This window comes from Lepus europaeus (assembly GCF_033115175.1).
Source record: "Lepus europaeus isolate LE1 chromosome 12 unlocalized genomic scaffold, mLepTim1.pri SUPER_12_unloc_2, whole genome shotgun sequence".
Classification (NCBI taxonomy): Eukaryota; Metazoa; Chordata; class Mammalia; order Lagomorpha; family Leporidae; genus Lepus; species Lepus europaeus.
This window is the reverse complement of record NW_026909002.1, coordinates 166,528-194,213: the sequence shown is the minus strand read 5'-3', so window position 1 is coordinate 194,213 and position 27,686 is coordinate 166,528. Positions and strand designations below refer to the sequence as shown.

The 27,686-nt window shown below is 40.1% G+C and overlaps 1 long non-coding RNA gene across 1 annotated transcript in view; it reads right to left on the bottom strand.

Moving 5' to 3' along the window:
• The window catches only part of LOC133754292 (uncharacterized), a 104,458-nt gene extending 79,631 nt beyond the window's left edge, over positions 1-24,827 (bottom strand). Inside the window, exon 1 of the long non-coding RNA XR_009865191.1 lies at positions 24,749-24,827. This is a non-coding gene — a long non-coding RNA (uncharacterized LOC133754292). The remainder of the gene's footprint in view (positions 1-24,748) is intronic.
• Between the last annotated feature and the right edge of the window lie 2,859 nt (positions 24,828-27,686).

The window sequence follows — 27,686 nt, the reverse complement described above, 5'->3', positions numbered from 1 at the left end:
ATGCACTTGGGTGAAGTAGGCAGGCTTACAGGTTAAAATTGGTTAGGTTTGTGAGCTGAAAAGGCCACACTTTCACCATGCCCCTGTTTGACCTAATGCCCCTACTACCTGGCCACCTGAGTGCCCATCAACCAATCAGGTTAATTAACCACTCCCCTTTGAGAGTGGATTAAAATCCCAGGACAGGGTGTGTCCAGCCCTTTTCCTTCCTCCATAGCCCTGTCCTCTAGCCAGGAGGGGGCTTGCTGTAGCCCTGCACCTCCAGGTCACATGGCCTTCAGGCCACCTGCCCCATACTTCCTGACCTAAATGCTCTTCCATGTGGCTGGTTCCTGGTACTTGGTATTAATCCAGATTTACCCCTCTCTCTTAGATAAAGCTCTCACTCTCCTATGCATCTTTCACACTGAATAAAAGCCTAAAATGTACCATGCTGCCTTGTTCATTTATGCCAGTATTTAGAATTCTTCTTTAAGTCTTAGGCAAGAACCCACTTGGGCTTATTAATATTGGCAATTCATTAATAAGCACATGGTGATATATAGCACCCGAAATTCCGATAACATATATAGCACCCAGACTCAACTTCTGGGGAACTTTAAGGGGCCACATTTCGATGTAATTTTAAGGGGACTCAATTCTGATATCACTGGGAAAGCAGTGGAAGATGGCCCAAGTGCTTGGGTTCCTGCACCCATATGGGAGATCTGGAAGAAGCTCCTGGCCCAGCCCTGGCTGCGACAGCCATCTGGGGGAGTGAATCAGCAGATGCAAGATTCTCTCTCTGTCTCTCCTTCTCTCTGTCTCTCCCTCTCTCTGTCTGTAACTCTGGCTCTCAAATAAATAAATTGATCTTTAAAAAAAAAGTTGTCCTAACAGGAGTGTATAAAGAAGAAAGGTCTTGCATCAAGGGCAAGAGGAGACCACAGCACAGCATAGTGGGGAGGCTGAAGGCAGAGCTCAGCAGGACAGGAGTTTTGGTCAGGGCTGAGGCAACCCAGTGGCCTTGAGGAAGTAACTGGTTGACACCTCACCCCTAGCAAATCAGCCAGGAGCCTTGATGGCACAAAGCAGAGTGCCTCCCCAGGTTCTACAGAAACCCTGCAGCTCGGATTCCATTCAAAAGAGGAGGGGACACTCAAATACTGTATTCCAATTTAATGCAGCTTGGGGGAATTTTCATAAACATCTTGATTCTGGGGCCAGAGTCTTGTGGTGGAGTTGGTTAAGCAACTCCCTGTGATAGTCTGATATTCTCGGGCCACCTTCTTCACAAATACCTTAAACTCACTCCTTTCCCCCCCACCCCATGGCTGCTTTCCCCTCCCCCAGCTCAACCCATGACACCCAGAGAGAAAAGCCCACACCGGACGGCTCAGCAACCCCTTCCCCGTCATGGCCGTCAGCTGCTTTGTGCTATAAAAACCCAGCCAGTGACTGAATTCTGCCCTGCATCCACGCCCACGCCGGCAAGGTAGCCCCTTGTTGCTGTGGATTCCTTCTGAGAGGAGGAGCGTGGTGAGGGCAAGAGGCGCGGAGTCACCACACAGACCCTTGGAGACTGGTGAAAGAAGGTCAGAGGTGAGCAGCCTGCAGACTCGTTTATTTCAGGTGCTACAGCAGCTTAAATACCCAAGGCAGACAATCCGGTCAAGGGATGGTTTATGTCCTAACCTATCACAGCCTGTTTGAAGCCATTCCTGAGTAACTGACACTCCCTTGCCAGAGGCCATCTAGGCATGGCCTTCTCATTCCACCACAGGCCCTCTCAGGTTCATTCCCTTTTGAGTAAACTTGCTGTGAATTTGTCTCTTGCCTCCTCATCTCTCCTGCTCTTATTCCCTTATACTCTCTGACTCTGCCTTTCAGATGAATAAATCAATCTTTAAAAGTAAAACTTTAGGAACATCAGAGTCACATTTGTTATGTACTGATTTCCTGGCCTGAGAAATCCAGGATTACTACAACTATCGTCTTTCCATGTCCACCTTGAATCTTTCTAGATGTTTCCCGGGTCATAATTAACTATTCATCTTTGAGAATTCCCATCTCATTTAACTTTCAAAATGTATTTTAGCAGATATTCCACACATTCTATGTATCCCACCTATTTAAGGCACAGGTGTGACTACCTCTTCTGTATTGATTGATTGATTTGAAAGGCAGAATGGCAGAAACAGAGAGAGTGAGCGAAAAAGAGAGAGAGAGAGAGAGCACTTCCATCTGCTGGTTCACTCCCAGAATGGTCACACCAGCCAGGAACTCCATTTGCATCGCCCACATGGGTGGCAGGGGCCCAAGCACTTGGGCCATCTTCTGCTCCCTGCATTAACAGGAAGCAGCAGGGACACAGAACAGGCACTGGGAGATTTAGCTTACTGTTTCCCAACATCAGCCCCTATCTCTTCTCCTTCTCCTCAAACACAATGACTCATTAACAGAGCTCTGTAATTGCTCCTTGAATTGAAAATGTTGGCTTCAAGACAGCATAGCTGTAGAATGAGAACAGTATCTCAAATTCAAGTGCACTGGAACATCAGCTAACCCGCCAGCATTTGAGGAGCCGGACTGAGGACAGTGGCTGCTGGTCTGACATTTCTTGAAACAGCAGAAGGAAATGTTCTCAGTTGGGGGACACATGGAGGATTCAGTTGAAACAAGTCCAGGCTTCTCTGAGTAATTAAGTTTTTAGCCTTTCAGACAACAAGAGCACCTTAAATGCAGTGGCTCCATAATCATGCTGTAGCCTCTGTAGAGCTACTACTAGTTCCCACAGACAATCTTCAGTTAGTTTACAGTTTAAGGAAAGCTCCTACATGTCAGCTTTCATTCTGTAGCAGTGTTTTTTAGAAATTAGTTAATATAGAATTGTTTCATGCCAGAAGTTCAGTCCCAATAAGAGAGCCCAAAATTGAGTTTAGTTCAAATTACTCTCAAAAAATCCTTAAAGAGGGTTGGGTGTTTGGCACAGCTGCTGAGACCCCACTTGGACACCTACATGCCATATCAGATGGCAGTTCTGGCTCCTTTTCCAATCTGGCTTCCTGCTAATGCACACCCTGAGAGGCATTTGGGTCTCTACTGCTCACATGGGAGCCCCGGATTGAATTCCAGACTCCCAGCCCTGGCTTTTGCAGGCATTTGGGGAGTGAAACAGCAGAAGGGAGATCTCTCTCTTTCTCTCTCTCTTTCCATATGTTCCTATTTCTCCCTGTCTCTCAGCCTTTCAAATAAAAGCAAATATTTTAAAATGTTAAATTAGGAGCCAGTGCTGTGGTGTAGCATGTAAAGCTGCCACCTGCAGTGCTGGCAACCCATATGGGTACCGGTTCAAGTCCTGGCTGCTTCACTTCTGATCCAGCTCTCTGCTATGGCCTGAGAAAGCAATGGAAGATGGCCCAAGTCCTTGGGCCTCTGCACCCACATGGGAGACCTGGAAGAAGCTCTTGGCTCCTGGCTTTGTATCAGTTCAGCTCTGGCGCAGCAGCCAGTTGGGGAGTGAAACAGCGGATGGAAGAGCTGTCTCTCTCTTTGCCTCTCCTGCTCTCTCAGTGTAACTCTGACTTTCAAATAAATAAATAAATCTTTTAAAAAAAAGTTAAATGAAAAAATGTGACACCAATGAAGTATACAGAGGGATATATTTTATAATGTTCTTTTTTTTTTTTCAAAGAATATGCCCTGAATTCATAGAATCAAATGTATGCAGTAAGCTAGAAATCTCCTAGTGAATACTGGGAAAAATTAAAATGCTAAAAATGTATTTCAGTAGGGGCGATGGGCATTGTGGCACCGTGGTGAAGCTGCTGCTTGGAGCACCAGACGTGCCACATGTGAGAGCCTGGTTAGAGTCTCACTTCCACTTCAGATCCAGCTTCCTGCCAATGCATTCTGGAAGGCTGCAGATGATGGGATGACAGCTCCAGGACTTGGGCCCCTGCCACTCATGTGGGAGACCTGGAAGGAGCTCCAGGCTCCAGCTCCAGCCTGGCCCAGCCCTGGCTGTTGTGGACACTCGGGGAGTAAATAGTAGATGGAAACTCTCTCTCTCTCTCTCCCACCCTCCCTCCCTCCCTCTCTCTCCCTCATCACTCTGCCTTTCAAATAAAGAAATAATAATAAACTTTGAAAGATGTATTTTTTTAACACTGACTTACTCTGATTTTACTCCATTAGCTGATCACTGTTAATCATTTGGCAAGGACTTTTAGCATATCGAGAAAGAGAAAGCTCTTTCTGGGTTAAAAAAAAAAAACAGTCCCCTCCTTCCCCAGATTAGGATCACTGGCACAGGGGCATGAATTAGGAGACTTCAAAGGATCTCAGTTAGCAACAATGTTTGCAAAAATAAACACACTCACAAAGGAGGGATACAGAAGTTAGCTATGAGAATGATCATCGGAAATCTGGAAAATGTTTTGTTGACTATAGAATCCTGACATAATGATCACAATCCTTATAAAAAGAGGGAATGCTGGGGCTGGCATTGTTGTATAGCAAGTAAAGCCACCACCTATGATGTTGGCATTCCATATGGGCACAGGTTCAAGTCCTGGATGCTTCACTCCTGATCCAGCTCTCTGCTAACGTGCTTGGGAAAGCGATGGAGGATGGCCCAAGTGCCTGGGCCCTTGCCCTGACATGGGAGACCAAGAAGCTCCTGGTTCCTGGTTTCAGCCTGGCACAGCCCTGGCCATTGCAGCCATTTGCGGAGTGAAGATCTGTCTCTCCCTGCCTCTCTTTTTCCATAACTCTGCCTCTCAAATACATAAATTAAATCTTTAAAAAAAGACTAAACATGAGTTTAATATTCACAGTAAGTCTGAGGCCAAATTTCATCTGCAAGGTTCCATGCTGTCCACCAGTGAGCATCTGGAAGTTGCTCTGTCTACAACACAGATCCCAATCCAGAAGTTGGAGGGAGATGTCTGGTGTTGAGTGGTGAGGAGAACCAGTTTTAATCCTCTTCAAACTACCTGTGAGAACGAGATAGATGCTTGCAGCAAAGTAGGTTCTCCAAGAACCTGAGATCATTTGTTTATTTATTTATTTATTTATTTATTTAAGATTTGTTTACTTGTTTGCAAGTCAGAGTTACAGAGAAAGATGGAGAGACACAGAGAGAGAGTGAGAGATCTTCCGTCTACCAATTCACTCCTCAGATGTTTGCAATGGCCAAGGTTGGACCAGGGCAAAGCCAGAAGCCAGGTTCCCGGTCTCCTACATGGGTGGCAGGGCCCCAAACACTTGGACCATATGCAGCAGAGAGCGGGATCGGAAGTGGAGCAGCCGGGACTTGAACTGGAATCCATATGGGATGCCAGGTGGAGTCTTTATCCACCATGCCACAGCGTAGCCCTGAGAACATGAGATCTTTGAGAGAGGAATGGCTGTTCTCTGCAGCAGATGTCTTGTGTCACTGCCCAGTCTCTCTAAAACTTCCCTGATTAGGCTGGCGCTGTGGCTCACTTAGTTAATCCTCCACCTGCAGTGCCAGCATCCCATGTGGGTGCCAGATTCTGTCCCAGTTGCTTCTCCTCCAGTTCAGTTCTCTGCTATGGCCTGGGAAGGGAGTGGAGGATGGCCTAAGTGCTTGGGTTCTGCACCCGCATGGGAGACCAGGAGGAAGCTCCTGACTCCTGGATTTGGATTGGTGTAGCTCCAGGCGTAGCGGCCATTTGGGGGGTGAAATCTGTCTCTCTCTCTCTCTCTCTCTCTCTCTCACTTTCTATTTGTCAAAAAAACAAAAACAAAAACAAAAACAGAAACAAAAAACTTTCCTGATTACACTCAAGACCCATGCTGTGTCTAATTTTGGTTTTTTTTTTTTTCTGCCTTTGATCTTAAAATAGCTGTTTATTTCAGAGTAGTACTTTAGACCTTGAACCTGAAACATCTACATGTTATTTTTAAAACTGTATTTCTGCATTTCTGTCCTCGCAATTTCAGTAGAAATCATTTAATGTTTTCTTGAGTAAATATTTTATTATAAACTTGTGTATTTCTGCAATAATGATGAATCACCTAGAAATTTGAATATTTTCAAATTTAATCATTTTTAAGACAAAACCTATTCCTGTTTATTGCACTAGTGTTATTTATGCTTGTATCTTATTTTGTTTATTTTTGAGGTAAGCTATTTTTAATTTACATTAGTCAAGGGCTTTATGTCTCTCCTAGAGAGTTCAATGAATAAAAAGTCAAAAGGCCATAGACCAGCAGGAAAATAGGCAAAGGCTACAAACAACCACCAAATGAAAAGAAGTTCAGCTTCACTTATATAAAATAACATTTAAAATAGTCAGAAAGTCATTAAAACCATACAATTATATATTTCCTGTCAACTTTTTTTGGCAAAGATTTAAAACAAAGTTTGATGACACACTGTATTTGCAGAAAACTGGCTAAAGGTGTTAGAATACTAGAAGACAGAGAGGTGGCCCTACACTGTGCCTTACAATAATGAATGAATGTTCTTTTTGTTTCTTAAAAAACAGTACCTTCTAGAATATTCTGTGGCAATATTTGGAAATCACCTTTATAAAAACTGAAAGCATGTGAAGCAAAAAGATAAGTTTTACCATCCTCAGAAGCAAACATTTTGCTTTATTTGGAAACTTGAGTATTATTTTACAGGAGAGATACGAGCCAATGTCTCAGTTAACTCAAGGCTTCATATACATCCAATGTTGATCACACTTCGATATGCAGAAGAAAAATTCCGGAACGACACTTTTAGCATTATCATGGTGTAACCATTTCTCAAGTATTAGGGTAGGCTCAACTAATGTAACCAAGAAATCCCAACATGGATATGCAACGGCTTAGCCGCAGCAGAAAGACGCTGCTCGCTCACCTAGCAGCCCTGCTCCATGGGATGCAGGTGTCTCTTCTGCAGGCAACTCTGGGACCCAGGCTCTTCCATCTTGTAGCTAGGGTCTAGGGCCTTGCTGTCTGCCCACGGGTGGCCCAAGTGGAAAAGGGTATGCACCTGTTTCTGTAAAGCCACTTCTGAGTCACCAGTCCAGTTCTAGGAGTTTCTGCTATGTCGCCTTCAGTAACTCCCATGCTTCCAGCTATTTGTGAGGCCTATTCTCTGGGAGAAACTTGCTCAGCTTGGAATTTTGCTTAGCCTCTTTCTCTGTAAGATGTCAGTCGGGAAGAGTGAGTTTGCTTCCATTGTTGGTGAACTGGGATATAGGAGGTTTACATCAAAGAGCTTGTGGGACATGCATATTATAAAAAACTGTGCTTGGATTTCTTTTTTTTTAAGATTTATTTATTTTAATTGAAAGTCAGAGTTACACAGAGAGAAGAAAGGCAGAGAGAGAAAGAGAGAGAGAGAGAGGTCTTCCATCCTATGATTCACTCCCCAGGTGGCGCCATTTTACATATGTAAAGCACCGCCAATGAGTTCACAAACTCAGTAACTTTGGAACTTTGGTGAAACTTGAGAACACATTGAGGGCTGCATAAACTCTTTGTGTGGTCCCAGGGGTAGATCAAACGAATACTCAAAGAGGCCAGATTTCAACTACCCTCAATTCCACTCACCTGTGCCGAATTACTTCCCAACTGAGTCAAAAAAAAAAAAAGAGAGAGAGAGAGAGAGAGAGAGAGAGAGAGTGATCCAGCAAGGAGCAAGGGAGAGAACAATCTGGGTGAGTCGCTTTTTGCACAGCCTTAAACCTGAAGAATCAAGCGAAGCTCTCTTGCCACACCCATCACAACCTCTAAGGATCCATCAAAGCAGACAGCCCACTTAGAGGCATAGTATAACAAGAAAAAAACACCACAGCCAAAAAAAAAAAAAAAACCCATAAATTATCTCCAACATGCCAAACAACAAATGTAGAAACAGAGGTAACAAGAGCAAGGAAGACACTATGATGCCCGCAAATGAACAAGACACCCCAATCCAAGATTATGAAGATGAAGAGGTAGAGGAAATGCAAGAAGCGGATCTCAAAAAATTGATAAGAACATTAAGAAGTTCTCAAAAACAAATTCTTGAACTACAGAAATCCTTAATGGACAAGATAGAAAATCTCTCTCATGAAAATGAAATATTAAGGAGGAATCAAAATGAAATGAAACAACTAGTAGAACATGAAACTGTGATAGTGACAAAAAACCACAATGACATGAAGAACTCAATAGATCAAATGACAAACACATTAGAGAGCCTTAAAAACAGAATGGGTGAAGCAGAAGAGAGAATATCGGAATTAGAAGACAGAGAACTGGAAAGGAAACAGTCAAATCAAAGAAAAGAAGAAGAAATCAGAAATCTAAAAAATACTGTCAGGAATCTACAGGATACTATTAAAAAACCCAACATTCGGGTTCTAGGAGTTCCTGAAGACAGGGAGAGGGAGAAAGGAATAGAAGGCCTTTTTAGTGAGATACTAGCAGAAAATTTCCCAGGTTTGGAGGACAGAGACATTCTAGTACAGGAAGCTCATAGAACCCCTAAAAAACATGATCAATAGAGATCCTCACCACGACACGTCGTAATCAAACTCACCACAGTGAAACATAAAGAAAAGATCCTAAAATGTGCAAGAGAGAAACACCAGATTACTCTCAGAGGATCTCCAATTAGACTCACAGCTGACTTCTCATCAGAAACTCTACAAGCTAGGAGAGAATGGCGAGATATAGCCCAGGTACTAAGAGAGAAAAACTGCCAGCCCAGAATATTATATCCTGCAAAGCTCTCATTTGTGAATGAAGGTGAAATAAAGACCTTTCACAGCAAACAGAAATTGAAAGAATTTGTTGCCACTCATCCTGCCCTGCAAAAGATGCTTAAAGATGTGTTACATACAGAAACACAGAAACACGGTCACCAATATGAAAGAAGATAAAGGAAGGAAACCTCACAGCAAAAGATCACAGTAGTCTCAAAAAATATATTAGAAAAAATCTTTGGCAAATGACAGGGCAAAGTTACTCCTTCTCAATAGTCACATTGAATGTTAATGGCCTGAACTGTCCAGTTAAAAGACACCGATTGGCTGATTGGGTTAAGGAACAAAACCCATCTTTTTGCTGCTTACAAGAAACTCATCTTTCCAACAATGATGCATACAGACTGAAAGTGAAAGGCTGGAAAAATATATACCATGCCAACAGAAATGAAAAAAAGAGCGGTCGTAGCCATCTTAATATCGGACAACATAAACTTTACCGCAAAAACTGTTAGGAGAGACAAAGAGGGGCACTATTTAATGATTAAGGGATCCATTCAACAGGAAGATATAACGATTATCAATGTATATGCACCTAATTACAGTGCACCAGCTTTTTAAAAAGACTTCTTAAGGGACTTAAAGGGAGACTTAGACCCCAATACAATAGTACTGGGGGACTTCAATACTCCACTCTCAGAGGTAGACAGATCAACAGGACATAAGATCAACAAAGAGACAGTAGATTTAAATGACACTATAGCCCAAATGGATCTAACAGATATCTACAGAACATTTCATCCTAAATCTAAGGACTTTACATTCTTCTCAGCAGTACATGGAACCTTCTCTAGGATTGACCACATACTAGGCCATAAAGCAAGTCTCAGCAAATTCAAAAGAATTAGAATCATACCATGCAGCTTCTCAGACCACAAAGGAATGAAACTGGAAATTAGCAACTCAGGAATCCCTAGAGCACGTGCAAAGACATGGAGATTGAACAACATGCTCCTGAATGAACAATGGGTCATAGAAGAAATTAAAAGAGAAATCAAAAATTTTCTGGAAGTAAATGAGGATAAAAGCACAACATACCAAAACCTATGGGATACAACAAAAGAGGTGTTAAGAGGAAAGTTTATATCAATAGGTTCCTACATCAAGAAATTGGAAAGGCACCAAATAGATGAGCTTTCAAATCATCTCAAGGATCTAGAAAATCTCCAGCAAACCAAACCCAAATCCAGTAGGAGAAGAGAAATAATTAAAATCAAAGAAGAAATCAACAGGATTGAATCCAAAAAAACATTACAAAAAATCAGCCAAACGAGGAGCTGGTTTTTTGAAAAAATAAACAAAATTGACACCCCATTGGCCCAACTAACTAAAAAAAGAAGAGAAAAGACCCAAATCAATAGGATCAGAGATGAAAAAGGAAATGTAACAACAGACACCACAGAAATAAAAAGAATCATCAGAAATTACTACAAGGACTTGTATGGCAGCAAACAGGGAAATCTATCAGAAATGGACAGATTCTTGGACACATACAACCTACCTAAATTGAGCCAGGAAGACATAGAAAACCTAAACAGACCCATAACTGACACAAAAATTGAAACAGTAATAAAGGCCCTCCCAACAAAGAAAAGCCCAGGACCAGATGGATTCACTGCTGAGTTCTACCAGACATTTAGAAAAGAACTAACTCCAATTCTTCTCAAACTATTCAGAGCAATCAAAAAAGAGGGAATCCTCCCAAATTCTTTCTATGAAGCCAGCATCACCTTAATTCCTAAGCTGGAAAAAGATGCAGCATTGAAAGAGAATTACAGACCAATATCCCTGATGAACATAGATGCAAAAATCCTCAATAAAATTCTGGCCAATAGAATGCAACATCACATTAGAAAGATCACCCACCCAGACCAAGTGGGATTTATCCCTGGTATGCAGGGCTGGTTCAACGTTCACAAAACAATCAACGTAATACACTACATTAACAGACTGCAGAAGAAAAACCATATGATTCTCTCAATAGATGCAGAGAAAGCATTTGATAAAATACAACACCCTTTCATGATGAAAACCCTAAGCAAACTGGGTATGGAAGGAACATTCCTCAATACAATCAAAGCAATATATGAAAAGCCCATGGCCAACATCCTATTGAATGGGGAAAAGCTGGAAGCATTTCTGCTGAGATCCGGTACCAGACAGGGATGCCCACTCTCACCACTGCTATTCAATATTGTTCTGGAAGTTTTTGCCAGAGCTATTAAGCAAGAAAAAGAAATTAAAGGGATACAAATTGGGAAGGAAGAACTCAAACTATCCCTCTTTGCAGATGATATGATTCTTTATTTAGGGGACCCAAAGAACTCTACTAAGAGACTACTGGAACTCATCGAAGAGTTTGGCAAAGTAGCAGGATATAATATCAATGCACAAAAATCAACAGCCTTTGTATACACAGGCAATGCCATGGCTGAGGAAGAACTTCTAAGATCAATCCCATTCACAATAGCTACAAAAACAATCAAATACCTTGGAATAAACTTAACCAAGGACGTTAAAGATCTCTATGATGAAAACTACAAAACCTTAAAGAAAGAAATAGAAGAGGATACCAAAAAATGGAGAAATCTTCCATGCTCATGGATTGCAAACTATACTACAGATAAAGGGTTGATAACCAGAATCTACAAAGAAATCAAGAAAATCCACAACAACCAAACAAACAACCCACTTAAGAAATGGGCCAAGGACCTCAATAGACATTTTTTGAAAGAGGAAGTCCAAATGGCCAACAGACACATGAAGAAATGTTCAAGATCAGTAGCAATCAGAGAAATGCAAATCAAAACCACAATGAGGTTTCACCTCACCCCGGTGAGAAATGGCTCACATCCAGAAATCTACCAACAATAGATGCTGGAGAGGATGTGGGGAAAAAGGGACACTAACCCACTGTTGGTGGGAATGCAAACTGGTTAAGCCACTATGGAAGTCAGTCTGGAGATTCCTCAGAAACCTGAACATAACCCTACCATACAACCCAGCCATCCCACTCCTTGGAATTTACCCAAAGGAAATTAATTTGGCTAATAAAAAAGCCATCTGCACATTAATGTTTATTGCAGCTCAATTCACAATAGCTAAGACCTGGAACCAACCCAAATGTCCATCAACAGTCGACTGGATAAAGAAATTATGGGACATGTACTCCATAGAATACTAAACAGTAGTAAGAAACAATGAAACCCAGTCATTTGAAACAAGATGGAGGAATCTGGAAAACATCATGCTGAGTGAATTAAGCCAGTCCCAAAGAGACAAATATCATTTGTTTTCCCTGATCGGCGACAACTGAGCACCAAAGGGGAAACCTGTTGAAGTGAAATGGACACTATAAGAAACAATGACCTGATCAGCTCTTGTCCTGACACTAGATGTACAATGTAATACTTTATCCTTTTTAGTATTTGTTGTTGTTGTTCTAGTACAAGGGGTTGAACTCTGTAATTAACACACAATTATTCTTAGATGTTTAAATTTTAACTGAAAAGTGATCCCTGTTAAATTTAAGAGTGGAAAAAGAGAGGAAGGAGATGTACAATTTGGGACATGCTCAATAGGACTTGCCCCAAATGATGGAGCTAGAAATGTGCCAGGGGATTCCAATACAATCCCATCAAGGTGGCATGTACCAATGCCATCTCACTAGTCCAAGTGATCAATTTCAGTTCACAATTGATGGCTCGGATAGGTCTAAGAGTCAAAGGGATCACACAAACAAGACAAGTGTCTGCTAATACTAACTGATAGAATCAAAAAGGGAGAGAAAGATCCAACATGTGAAGTGGGATACACAGCAGACTCATAGAATGGCAGACGTCCTAAACAACACTCTGGCCTCAGAATCAGCCCTTAAGGCATTCAGATCTGGCTGAAGTGCCCATGAGAGTATTGTAGGCATGGAAAGCCAAGATACCATGGAAAAGAAAAAAAAAAAGAAGAAGAACTAAATGAAAGATCTCTGTGAGTGAGATCCCAGTGGAAAGAACGGGGCCATCAAAGAAGGAGGTACCTTTCTCTGAAGGGAGGAGAGAACTTCCACTTTGACTATGACCCTATTGGAATAAGATCAAAGTCAGCGAACTCTAAAGGCTTCCATAGCCCTGGCAACTCATGACTAGAGCCTAGGGAGATTACTGACGCCATGAACAGGAGTGTCAAATTGTTAAATCAGCAACAGAAGTCACTGTGTACTTACATCCCATGTGGGATCTGTCCTTAATGTGTTGTCTAATGTGCAGTGATGCTATAACTAGTACTGAAACAGTATTTTTACACTTTGTGTTTCTGCATGGGTACAAACTGATGAGATCTTTTCTAATTATACACTGAATCGATCTTCTGTATATAAAGATAATTGGAAATGGAAAAAAAAAACCTGGTGTTAAATTGGAAATGGCACAGAAAATTAATTAATTTTTAAAATAAATATTATGTAGGATCTCTGTCTTTAATGTGCTGTACAATCTTATTTAATGCTATAACTAGTACTCCAACAGTATTTTTTTTTTCACTTTGTGTTGCTATATGGGGGCAAACTGGTGAAATCATTACCTAATATATACTAAACTGATCTTCTGTATATAAAGAGAATTGAAAATGAATCATGATGTGATTGGAAGGGGAGAGGGAGCGAGAAAGGGGAGGGTTGCAGGTGGGAGGGAAGTTTTGGGAGGGGGAAGCCATTGTAACCCATTAGCTGTACTTTGGAAATTTATATTCATTAAATAAAAGTTTAATTAAAAAAAGGAAAACTTAATGAAATGCAGGAGAATACAGACAGATTAAAGAAATGAGGAAATCAATGAGTGACGTGAATGAAGATATTACTAAGGAGACAGAACTCATTAAGAAGAACAAAATAGAAATTTTGTAGGTGTTATCTTCAATGAGTGAATTAAGAAAGTATGATTGATAGCTTTAACAACAGAATAGACCAAGTGGATTAAAGAATTTTTGACCTCGAGGACAAGAACGTTGAAATAACTCAATCAGATAAAAATGAAAAGAATTAAACAGAATGAAAAATGTCTACATGAAATGTGGGATATGATTAAATGACCAAATATCCATATTATAGGTATTACTGAAGGAGAAGAAGAAAAGGAAAAAGTCATAAAGAACCTGCTAAATGAAACGATAGTTCAATATTTCCCATGTTATTAAAGAGATATGGACATCCAGATACAAAGAAGCTCAAAGAATCCCAAGCACTTACAAACAATAAAGATCTTCTCCAGGGCACATTGTTTTCAAATGATCAAAAGTTAAAAACAAGGAGAGACTCCTAAAGACAGTAAGAGGAAGTTGTCAAGTTACATATAAAGTAAAACCAATTATTAGCATCAGAATTCTCAGTGGAGAGTCTACAGCCAGAAGAGAGTGGGATGATAGATTCAAGGTCTTAACAGAAGAAAACTTTTCACCATGGATATTATGTCCAGTGAAGCTATCCTTCAAGAGTGAAGAAAAAATGAAGTATTTTCCAGCTAAACAAAAACTGAGAGAATGCACTGCCAGCAGACCAGCTTTACAAGAAATTCCGAAGGGTGTCCTGCATTAGAAATAAGCATCATGAAAGCACATGACAACATCATATTCGCTAACAGCAGGTAAAATCATTTTCCATAACAGGTTTTAGTTCTTTAGTGATACTAACCTTGAATGTAAATGGATTGAATTCACCAATGAAGAGACTTAGGTTGGCTAAATAGATAAAAAGCCACAACCCCACTGTAGGCTGCCTATAAGAAACTCACTTCAGAAGGCAAAGGCACACATAGACTAAAAGTAAAGGGTTGTAAAAGATACACCAGAGGCCAGAACCACAGCTCACTAGGCTAATCCTCTGCCTGCAGCACCGGTACCCTGGATTCTAGTCCCGGTCAGGGTGCCAGTTCTGTCCCGGTTGCTCCTCTTCCAGTCCAGCTCTCTGCTGTGGCCTGGGATAGCAGTGGAAGATGGCCCAAGTGCTTGGGCCCTGCACCTGCATGGCAGACCAGGAGGAGGCACCCGGCTCCTGGCTTCAGATCAGTGCAGCGTGTCACCTGTTGCAGACATTTGGTAGGTGAACCAATGGAAGGAAGACCTTTCTCTCTGTCTCTCTCTCTCTCACTGTCTACATCTGACTGTCAAAAAAATAAATAAAAATAAGATATACCAGGCAAATGGAAACAGAAAAACAAGCTGGTGTCATTATCCTAATATCAGATAAAACAGACTTTAACTTAAAAACTGTAAAAAGAGATAAAGAAGGACATTATATTTTGATAAAAGGTTCAATTCTGCAAGAAGACATAACAACCATAAGTATATATGTACTCAACTCAAGACTGACCAGATATACACAGAAAATAATACTAGATCTATAGGGAGAGATAGGCTCCAATACAGTAATATTGGATTATTTCAACTTCCTTCTCATTAATGGACATCTAGACAGAAAATAAAGAGAGTTAAAACATAGTGTCAAACAAATGAACCCAACAGACATTTACAGGACACTTCCCCCAGTGGCTACAGAATAAACATTCTTTTCATCAGCAAATAGAGTATTTTCTAGGCTAGACCACATAATAGGCCACAAATCAAGTCTCAGCAACTTTAAAAAGATTGAAATTACACCATGTATCCTCTCAGTCCATAATAGAATAAAACTAGAGATCAACAAGAACAAGAGAACACTAATAATACTTGGAAATTATACAATATGCTACCAAATGATCAAAGGGTCATTGAAAGAAATAAACTTTCTTGAAAGAAATGAAAATGAAAGCACAACATATGAAAACATTTGGAATACCGCGAAATCAGTATTGAGGGAGAAGTTTATAGCAATAGGTGCCATATTTTTTAAAAAAGAGAAATGTTTCAAAGATCTAATGATGAATCTTGAAGACTTAGAAAAACAAGAACAAACCCAAACAAATAAGCAGGTGGCAAGAAATAATAAGGATCAGAGTTGAAATACATTAAATTAAACTAAAAGAATACGAAAGATCAACAAAGCAAAAAAACTTTTTTTTGACAAAATAGATGAATTTCTAGCCAGACTAACAAAGAAAAAAGAGAAAAAATTCAAATAAATAAAATATAGAGATGAAAAATTGACACCACTGAAATACAAATGATAAGAAACGATGAAAAAGTATATGCTAATAAACTGGAAAATCTTGAAGAAATTGATAAATTCCTGGACTCATATTACCTACAATGATTAAATCAAGGGTATGTAGACAATCTAAACAGGTCCATAACAAGTAATGTTATTGAAGCAGTACTCAAAAGTCTTCCATCGGCCGGCGCTGCAGCTCTCTAGGCTAATCCTCTGCCTGCGGCGCCGGCACTCCGGATTCTAGTCCCAGTTGGGGCGCTGGATTCTGTCCCGGTTGCTCCTCTTCCAGTCCAGCTCTCTGCTGTGGTCTGGGAGTGCAATGCAGGATGGCCCAAGTCCTTGGGCCCTGCACCCACATAGGTGACCAGGAGGAAGCACCTGGCTCCTGGCTTTGGATTGGCGCAGCGTGTCAGCTGTAGCAGCCATTTGGGGGGTGAACCAACAGAAGGAAGACCTTTCTCTCTCTCCCTCCCTTTCTCTCTCTCTCACTGTCTACCTCTGCCTGTCAAAAAAAAAAAAAAAAAGGAAACAAGAAAGAAAAAAGTCTTCCATCAAGGAAAATTCTGGGACCTGATGGGTTTACTACTGAATTCTACGAAAGATTCAAAGAGGAATTAGCTACAGTATTCTTCAAACTGTTCCAAAATATGCAACAGGATGAAGTCTGCCAAACTTTTTTTATAAGGGCAGAATTACTTTTATACCAAAACCAAAAATATGACATGAAAAAAAAAACTATAGACCTATATCCTTAATAACCATGGATGCAAAGATTCTTAACAAAATACTAGCAAACTGAATCCAAAACCACATCAAAAGATCAAGTGGCATTTATCCCAGAACTGCAAGAGTGGTTCAATATTCACAAATCAATAGACATGATAAATCACATCAACAGAATAAAGAACAAATACCATATGTTCATCACAATAGATGTAGAGAAAGCATTTGATAACATTCAACACCCCTTCTTGTTAAATATCCTCCACAGATTAGGTATAGAGGGATGTTACTCAAAATTATAAAGGCTATCTATCTCAAACCAACAGCAAATATCATATTTAATGGGAGAAAAATTAAAGCATTTCCCCTCAGATATGGAATATGATCAGCATGTCTTCTTTTGCCACTCCTATTCAATATAGTACTGGAAGTTTTAGTGCAAACAATTAGGGATTAGAAAGAAATAAAGGGCATCAACATTGGAAAAGAGGAAGTCAAATTATCCATGTTTGCAGATGACATGATGTTATACATATACTCCATCAAAAAGGCTGTTAGAATTGAAAAACCAATTCAGTAAAGTTTCAGGTTACAAAATAAACATACATAAACAAGTAGCTTTATTGTATGCTACTGAGGAACTCACAGAAAGTGGTATCAAGAAAGAAATCTAATTCACTGAAGTTACAAAAACATCAAATATTTAGAAATAAATTTAATCAAAGAAATGGAAGATCTCTGCAATGAAGATTATCAATCATTAAGGAAAGAAGTCATCAAGCACAAAAAATAACTGTAAAGATATTCCTTGCTCATGCATTAGAAGAATCAATATCACTGAAATGTAAATACCACCTAACACAATCTGCAGATTTAATGCAGTACTTATCAAAATACCAATGACATTCTTTACAGTTAGAAAAAGCAATCCTAATATTCATATGGAATCACGAAAGACCCAGAATAGCCAAAGCCATCCTGAACAAGAAAATCAAGCTGGAGCCATCATAATACCTGACTTCAAAGCATAATGCAAAGCGGAAGGTATTAAAACAGCATGGTACTCACATGAAAAATGACACACAGCTCAGTGGAGCAGTATAGAGAGCCCAGAAATCAGTCCACATACATACTACCCACTGATTATTAACCAAAGTGCTCAGACCATACAGTGAAATAAGCATAGTCTCTTCAACAAACTATGCTGGCAAAAGAAGATTGAAATTAGATCCATATCTCTCACCATATACAAAAATTGACTCTAGATGGATCAAAGACCTAAGTTTAAAACCTGAGACTATGAGGTCACTGGAAGAAAATGTAGGGGAGACACTCCAAGGCATTTGTGTAGGGGACAACTTCTTGGACAAGAACCCCAAAGCACAAGCAACAAAAGCAAAACTAAACAAATGGGATGATATCAAACTTAGAAGCTTTGGCACAGCAAAAGGAACAATCAATATAGTGAAGAGACATCCAACAGAATGGAATAAGAAATTTGCAAACCACCTACCTACAAAGGATTGATATCTAGAATATATCAGCAATTTAAAAAACTCAACAACAAAAGCCAACTAATCCAATTGAGAAATGGGCAAAATATTTCAATAGTTCTCAAAAGAAGAAATATAAATATCCAATAAATATATGAAAAAATGCACATTATCACTAGGCATCAAGAAAATGCAAATCCAAGCCACAATGAGATATCACCTCACCCTGTCAGAATGACTAAAATAAAAAATGCAGAGAGTTATAAATTGTGGAGAGAGTGTGGAGAAAGAGGAATACTTACACATTTTTGGTAGGAATGTAAATTACTGCAGCCACTGTGGAAAAATGTGTGGAAATTTCTTAAAAACTATAAATAGATCTGCTGTATGATCCAGAAATCCCACTACTGGATATATACCTAAAAGTCTTGAACAAATTGTGTCAAAGAGATACCTGCATCCCTTGTTAATAGCAGAACTGCTCACAATAACCAAAATTTGGAATCAACCAAGGTGTGCATCATCAGATGAGTAAAGACAATGTGGTATATGTACACAATATGGTAGAAATACAAAATGTGGTATATATATATCATATCTCTAGTTGCAAAATGGATGCAACTAGAGGACATAAAGTTGAGTGAAATAAGCTGAACCCAGAAAGAGAAATATGTCATGTTCTCCCTTGTATGTGGAAGCTAAAATTAAAAAATAAACAAAAAAATCAGTGTATATCAGTATTGCTACACATGTAGTTTTGTAAAACTTTGTTTTATACCTTTGTCAAACCAATAGTCAAGAATGCTATACTACTATAATTTAATGATCTGTGTGATCATTCATTTTTCCATTCAATTATTATTCAGAGTTTTCTATATTGCCACTAAACTAGGGTATTTTTCCTTTTTACTCATTAAACCTCTTGTTCTGTGATGTATTAAGACTTTTTACTGTAATGTAACTTTAAAATGTAAATTTAAAATATGCTATCTGAAAAACTAAAGAAAAAAAGAAAGAGAGAAGAAAGGAGGGTAGGATGGAGAGGGAGGAGGGAGAAAGGGAATATCATTGTGTTCTTGCAGCTCTATCTTCAAAGTACATTGAATATGTTAACACTAATTAAAATTAAAAATTAAAAGAAAGACAGGGAGATAACTCCAATCCACTGTTTCATACCCCAATATCTTGCAACAGCATGGGAGGGTTCAGGCCAACACCAGAAGCCGGAAACCCAATTCAGGTCTCTACATGCAGGTGGCAGGGACCTAAGTTCTTGAGCCATCACTTGCTGCCTCTCAAGGCATGCATTGGCAGGAAGCTGGAATTGTAAGCAGAGCCAAGATTTTTACCTAAGCTCTTTAATATTGAATGAAGGTGGGTGTTCCAGGAAGCATCTTAACAATTTGACAAATGCTCATCCCTGTTCTCTTCCTGTATCTTTATTTCACTTGGAGATAGCTGGAAACTAGAGGGGTCCCCACTACCAGCAGGATTGCAGCATCTTATTGCGTGTGGTCATACACTAGTTTGAGAATACAATTAGTAGTTGCTACATGTGGTGGCAGTTCTCTGTACTGTAGGCCTGAGTGTTCACTTTTTTCTTTTTTAAAATATTTATTTATTTGAAAAGCAGAGAGACAGAGACAGAGAGAGAGAAAAAAAGATCTTATATTCACGGGTTCATTCCTTAAAAGAGCATAATGCCCTGGGCTGAGCCAGACTGAAGCCAAGAGCCTGGTACTGCATCTGGGTCTCCAACATGGGTGATGGGCTCCACTGCTCTCCCAGGCACATTAGCAGGGAGCTGGATTGGAAGTGAAGCAGTCAGAACTCTAACCCACGCTCCAATATCAGATGCTGGCATCAAAGGTAGCAGCTTAATGGGCTGTGGCACAACAGTAGCCCCTCACTTTACTAATACTAATTTAATTAAATTGTCTTGGGAATAGCAAACCCAATGGAAGAATTGGTCTCAGTAGTGTTTGCTCTCACATAATCTAACAAAACATAGGATGCCTCATGCCTCATTCTGTTGCACTGTTTCCTTTTTGTTTTCCTAAAAAGATTCACTAACCTTCTACCAATATGATGTATGTTGGGGAAATCAGTTTTAGAATTGTTATTCTAGGAATTGTCTTTTTCAGCTGAAACTTCACCACTTCGTTAAGCCCTCCCCTGACATCTGCTCAGTTCCAACACTGCAGAAAAGGTTGAGAGGAGCTACTAAAATTACAAAGAATGGAGCCTACTATGGAAATTCTATGGCATGAAATCTGTCATGTGTATAGGCGTCAGAAGATCATGCTCTTAAGAGCAGCAAGGTGTGAAGTCTTCAATGGCAGCCCTTTTGTGAACAAACCATTTTTCACCAAAATCATCTGAACCAACCTCAAAATTCATGCTTGCAAACCAGGCTGATCCCCTCTTGAGTCAATCACGTATGAGAAAATTTAAGGAAACTTATGGCAGTTTTGGAGATTTACTATTGTCTTTCTCCAGTGGTGCTCATAAAAGTGACTTACACAATGCTGGGGGCATACTGGGTATTTTTCCTTAGGTCTAATTCTTAGACTGTTTCAATTTCTGTGATCGAGCTCACAGTCTTATGCCCCTGCTTTTATGCCCTTATTGCTTCTTCTTAGGATCACATCTTTAATGTATTTAGGACTCAAGTTTATTTTATTATCATTTCAGCCCTGGCAAAGGCTTTCATAGGTCTCTGAGACTTCATTCTATGTCAAATATTGACTCCTTCTTTCCTTTCTTTGGACCTCCCTCCCTCCCTCCCTGTCTCTCTTCCTTCATTCCTTCAATAAGTTGAATTTTGATAGTTGCAAATGCTAGTCCTGAAAGTTAAAAGTTCTTAGCAATCTCCAGAAGCAGAAATTGAAGTGGAAATTCTTAGGCAAGCAATGTAGCATGAGAGTGCTGTAAAGCTAGGAGGGAAAGAGAACAGGTAGAAGAAGATAGGCAATGGTGATTTCATAGAAAAACTTTGGAGAGTGGATTGTAGCATGTCCCTCTGCCCCCACCATGCAAGAGGGCTTGGCTGATGCCCTTGATATCAGCCAATGATTAGTTGTGGTCCACCCTTGGCAGGGGATGGGTGGAAACTAATGTCAACCCAAGCTTCCACAGACAAGGTGTCTCCTGTCAGGTAAGGGCAGTTTTTCTGGGAATACTTGATGTATGAACCAATAGCACGCAACACCAATGCCATCTGGGGGGATGAGTGCATTAGAATGACCTAGGGGCTCTGGATGGGACTCCAGCAACATCTGCACCGTGACACCTGAGGTTTACCCTCAGATCTAAGGAGCTGTGTAGATATAGATAATCGTGGAGCAATGTAGAGGTGGAGAGGTAGAGCTAGTCACAAGGGTACTACAGGTGAGCACACAAACCAGCCTGGAGTAGAGGCATGAAGTAAAGATGAGGTGGGGATGGTTCTCCAGGAAAATGTCTGCAAGGAAATATCTCATAAATTGAGTCCTAAAGGTGAAACACATAATGGAGGAAAGGAAGGAAGTTTCAGGCAGAGTCCAAGTACAAACATTAGTGGACAGGAAGTATGAATACTAGTGGATAGGGCTGTATGATGACTTTTCCGGTTACCCTGAGCATGTTCATTTTCCAGGGCTCCCTCCTCCATAAAAATATGTTGAAAATTCTTTTATGACTGCTTCAATATGAATATGAATTTTCTATTTTATTCTTTAGGTTTTGAAACAGATTAAAACATTTTCTAAATGCTTTCTAAATTGGCTCCTAAAAGCACCATAGGCCCCCTCTTCTGTGACTACTGTGCCCATTGAATAAATTGATCTCATTAATGAAGTATGAAGTATGCGGCTATTTCTGTCCTTGTCTTTGCTGCTGCCATCTTTTGCCTGCCTGGATTCCAACTACTCCCATTATCCTGTATTATATTGTCCAAAATTCGTGTCCACCTGAATCCTCAGAATGTGACCGTACTTAGAATTAGGGCCTTAGCAGATATAACTAGTTAAGTTTAGGTGGGCATCCTGGACTATGTTAGGCCAAAAACCCCAAGGTTTGTGTCCTTAGAAGAAGAGCAGAGAACACAAGAGGAACAGAGACAGGAGCAGTAGTGGAGAGATGCAACCATTAGCCATGGCATGGCAAAGATTGCTAGTAACTATCAGATGGAAACCAAACACTTCACACTCCAGTAGTTTTGAATAAACAAAGTCATCTTCTTACAAGTTGCTACTTTCACTAATGGGGCCAATTTATTATTTGAAATTTAGGAGACATTGAACAGGGTCTTCTTGGGGAGCATGGATCTGCTGACATTTTGACATTGGATTTCAATCCTCTAGGGTTGTGAAAAAACAAGTATCTCTGGTTGTAATCCAGCTGGTTTGTGGAACTTTGTCACAGCAAACATAGGAATTAATATAGGCTGTCTGCAAAATGTCTTGTCTGGATCAAAGTGCCCTTGGCTTTGGCTATCTGTACACAGTTGGGCCGAGACTCCTTAGTCCTTACCCATTGTTTTCTGTGGCTTGTCCCCCACTTTTCAGTACTGACATTTCATCTCTTAGTACCAAAGAGCAAGAGGAGGAATGTACAGACCTCAGATGTTGCTAAGGTGGCTTTGGCCCCACCAGAGTAGTTTCCTTCCTCCATTGCATGATGCTTATTATCAACAGTGCTGTATGCTAGAAGGAAATGAAGCAGTGTTTTCAAGATTGTAAGGAAAAATATTTGCTTTTGAGGACAGAAAGGAGAGGGGAGGCTGGGTGTACTTATTTTTTGGTATTTTTCTTGTACCTTCTGTTCAGAAAGAGTAGCCACCAATGAAACCAGGCTTTTCCAGTTTTCTAACTGTTTATTCTTTGTTTGAAGGGCAGAGTGAGTGAGTGAGAGAGAGAGAGAGAGAGAGAGAGAGAGAGAGAAATGTAGGAAGGAAAGAGAGAGAGAGAGAGAGAGAGAGAGAAGCTGGTTCATTCCCCAAATGGCCACAATGGCCAGGCAAAATCCAGGGGACAAGAAGCTTCATTTGGATCTCACACAAGAGTGCAATGGCCCAAAGACTTGGACCATCTTCCTCTGCTTTCTCAAGCACATCAGCTGGGAGCCAGATTGGAAGTGGAGCAGCCAGGACTCAAACTGGCACCCTCTGAGATGCCTGTATTGCAGTCAGTGGCTTCACCTGTTATGCTATAATGCTGGTCCCTAGTTATTTATTAACAAAAAAAAATTGCCATACTGTGAAATGCATGGAAATGTGAGGGGGATATGCTGCTATAAAGTGTGTGCTATGTAAGGGGAAGGACCATTTGTTTCCGTTCTCAATGTGCACCATGTGTGCACCTGGAACATCATAACCTTTCATTAGTAAATGAATTCATATGCTATGCACTAACAAGGTAATTTAGCTCAGGTCAGTCACTGGCCAGATTTCCCTTGCTGCATCACGTGCACATATCTGAAGTTGTACCTTATGAATGGGTGAATGATTTTGTAGGTGGGATGTGTGAATGGTTACTTTCCAAGTTGTATGTCCAAACATGTCCTCAAGATCATATACTCTGCACTTACCTGCCAATACACTTGACAAGGGCACTGTCCTTTAGCTACAGTAAGAATACATTAATATCAGTGCAAAGGTAAAATTTGACATTGCAAAAACATTTATAAAACACTCCATTTATTTCCAACGGAGATTAATTCTAACACTATAGTATAGTATCTACTATAAACTAGGACTATGCTAATTACTGTCTATACAATATATCATTTAATCATTATGACTAGAAAATGAAATATAGATGGATTACTTAATTTGCCCATAACTATCAGAGCTGGTATTCAAATCTTTTACTCCAAGTGTAAAAACATTTTTTTGTCAATGAATTTCAAGTTTTAGTGAATGCAAAATCATCTAGGGGAGTTTGATAAAAACATAGATGCCTAGCTTTCATTCCTAGAGAATCAGTTAGTGTAAGGTGGACTCAGGAATCTCTCTGTAATTCTGGTGACTTGGATGCAAATGGCCCATGGTCCACACTTGTTGAAGGTCTGCTCTATAATACTAGATGTGAAATTCACAGTGAAAGTTATTTTGTATATAATACCTCTCATTCGACAGCATTTTCCCTTTGTGAGCATCTGGCTGTTTCAGCACTATTTATTGTTCTCACTCTTCTTTCCTGACCACTTGCAGATTCACTTTTGTTACTATGTCCAAGTTCTGGACATAACTCCTTTATTTTGTTTCCTCTGGATAATTCTTATCATTAAACACATTTTGAGAACCTATGCTGTGGCTCAAAGGGCAAGAAACCTTAGAAAACACCACGGTTCATATTATGAGAAGACATAGACATAACATTTAGAGATGAACATTTAGAAAAAAATGCTCAACACCTTCAGGATCCCATGTTTAAACATACATATATGGGCTACAATATTTTTAGAAATCTGTGTACAGTTCAGTAACCCCCAGAAATCACTATTTTTCCTTTTCCTTTTTATCTCTTTCCTTTCCTTAAACTTCTTTTGCAAATAAGCAGTAAGCATTTTGGAAAACAAGTCATATTTTATGAAGAACATCTTATACAAATGCCATTAGAAAAGATAAAAGAAAGATAAAATATAGACATAGTAGTATTTACCTTTCAGGAGTTCTGCTTTTCCCCAGCAATTTGCTATGGTCTGAAATAGCGGGCCTGTTGTACATTTAATTTGATAGAGTCTAATCTTAAAAATGAGAAAAAAAACCCAGATTATATATATTTATGCACTGTGACCTGAGGCTTCCATTTAAATATGCTTGATGCCAACAAGGTAATTTTGACAAGTTCTTAAACATCTTTTTTTTTTTTTTTTTTTTTTTTGACAGGCAGAGTGGACAGTGAGAGAGAGAGAAAGACAGAGAGAAAGGTCTTCCTTTGCCGTTGGTTCACCCTCCAATGGCCCCCGCGGTAGCGCGCTGCGGCCAGCGCACCGCGCTGTTCCGATGGCAGGAGCCAGGTGCTTATCCTGGTCTCCCATGGGGTGCAGAGCCCAAACACTTGGGCCATCCTCCACTGCACTCCCTGGCCACAGCAGAGAGCTGGCCTGGAAGAGGGGCAACCGGGACAGGATCGGTGCCCCGACCGGGACTAGAACCCGGTGTGCCGGCGCCGCAAGGCGGAGGATTAGCCTGTTGAGCCACGGCGCCGGCCTTAAACATCATTTTTATAATATGTTATGAAACAGGCTTAAAAGAGTATTTGTGATGAATCACTGATGAGGAAACTAAAGCCCAGATATGCGAAATTATTTAGTTAAAACTGTGAAGGAAATTGTATAAACAACCCAAGGTCCCACTGGATTACTGTGCAGTGAGTTCTGAGGCTGGAGGCGGTTTCCCAGCTGGATTCACAGGAAGAGCAAGTGCTTTCCATTAGAATGGTTCAGGCTTGTAATACCCAAGTTTCCATTTACATCTGAAGTCACAGAGAGTCAAGGGCTGACCCAGCTACTCATAGTAAAAGTGTGTGGGCTAAATGAAGGGTTGCTATCCAAATGATTACAGCATGGCTGTGTCAAACTCTGAACAATAATATTTCAGCAGCCTAGGAAGGGTTTTTGTTTGTTTCTCCCCGTATAAGCTGTGCAGTGGCCCCAGATGGGCTGTGCTGTGTAGCATATTTTCTTTTTCCCTCAGTGTAATGCCCAACATACTAGGAGTTGAAAGAATTTCAGTTGTTCTATTGCCTGTCTCATGATTCTTGGTACCTCAATTGGTAATATTAATAGTCACAGAAGGAAGCAAATGGGTTTGCAGACCTAAGAAACAAGCCACAGTCACTGATAATGGGAGAAATGCACAGGCTTTCTTCCTTCTGCAGAGTCTAGTTTCTCCATCTTTGGAGTATAATTCACTGAGATTTTCCTCCAGTAGTGTGATCTGCTGACTTCATTTGTACTCTTTTTATTGTAATCTGGTCATATTTAATTGTTACATGAAAAATAAAGGTCATTATGTTAATTGTTGATTGAGGTTGATGTTTTTCTGGGCAGTCGTTCTCCCTGCTTGTTGGGTGGACTGTCCTGGAGAAAGGATGAAGTATGCCTTTGAAAAGGTGGTAGAGACCAGGAGTCCTTGAGTCCTATATACCCTCCATTGTTGCCTGGACATATTTCTCTTCTTCTTATCACTTCCCCTCACCTCTATTTTGTACCTCCCACTAATTGTCATTCAGTCCCACTTGAGAGTCCTGTTCTTACTTCAAATTCATCATGTCCTCATCATTTCACCTCAGACCACAATTTCCATTCCATTTCAAGTAATTTCCATTTCACACACCCTGAGTCACAGTGGTGTCAGGTGGCTTGCAGTTTATTCCATGCTACAGCAATCTCTTCAACTCTTTTTACTTTTTAACATTCCACTTCCTACATGTAACGCCATCTCTCAGTATTTTGCCCATTGAAGTTCCACTTCTCCTTGAAGAGGTCACACATCATTTCCATAGAAGTTTTTTCCAGCTCGTCAAGGAAGTGTTAATTTCTGCTTCCTTTCCTGGCACTTTAAATTTCCTTACCTAGAATATGTGTTATGTTGTCATTACTTATTTACTCATCCATCTTTCTCGTAGACTGTGTGCATAGGGATGACATTTTGATTTCTACATTTCAGTGTCTAGCACAGTACATAATAAAAATTTGAGAAATGTTTGCTGAGTGACCCTTAGACTTTGGTAACTTTTAAATGGTTGGCATTAAATAAAAAACAGATTAGTTTATATAACTCCAGATATTCATTCATCCATTGATCTATCTCTTTACATAAATACATATCTAGCCACTATTATATACTAATCATGACACATGAAAATTAATATTTTAGTAAAACAATTATATAATGAAAAGAAGATTTAAAAGGTGTCAAGAATGACAGGCTGTTCTCATTCCCACAGCATACGCATGAGAAGAGATCACTGCAAGTTTTGCTTCCATGAAAAATTTTCTTTTTTTTAATAAAATGTATTTATTTTCATCATATTTGTAAGACAGAGATGAGAGAGAGAGCAAATGAGAGATAATGCTCATAACAGCCAGGGCCGGGCCTGGCTGAAGCCAGGAGCATGGAACTCAATCCATATCTCCCACATGGTGGCAGAGCCTCAAGTACTTGAGTGGTCATCTGCTACCTCCCAAGGTACACATTTTCAGGAAGCTGGAATTGGAAGCAAATTTCAGACTTGAACTCTTCATATGGGATGTGAACATCCCAAGCAGTATGTTAACCACTGTGCCAAATGACCACAAACAACCCCTACCCCCTGAGATAATTTTTAGACTAATGATTTCCCAAAAGTATTTACAAGGATTCCCCTATGTCAAAGCTTGGCACAAAGACCAAGGAATAGCTAAGCCACCATGCTTGAGATAGTTGTAATCTCCACTCATTTCAGCAAGCACATTCTATTACACAATTTGGTACTACATGAAAAAGGAGGCATTTGGGAAGCAAATGTAACCTGTACTTTGTATTCTTTGTGTCTTTTTAGGACTGCTCTTGGTTGACTTTCCCTACATATGTAAATATGGGGAATCCCTGGA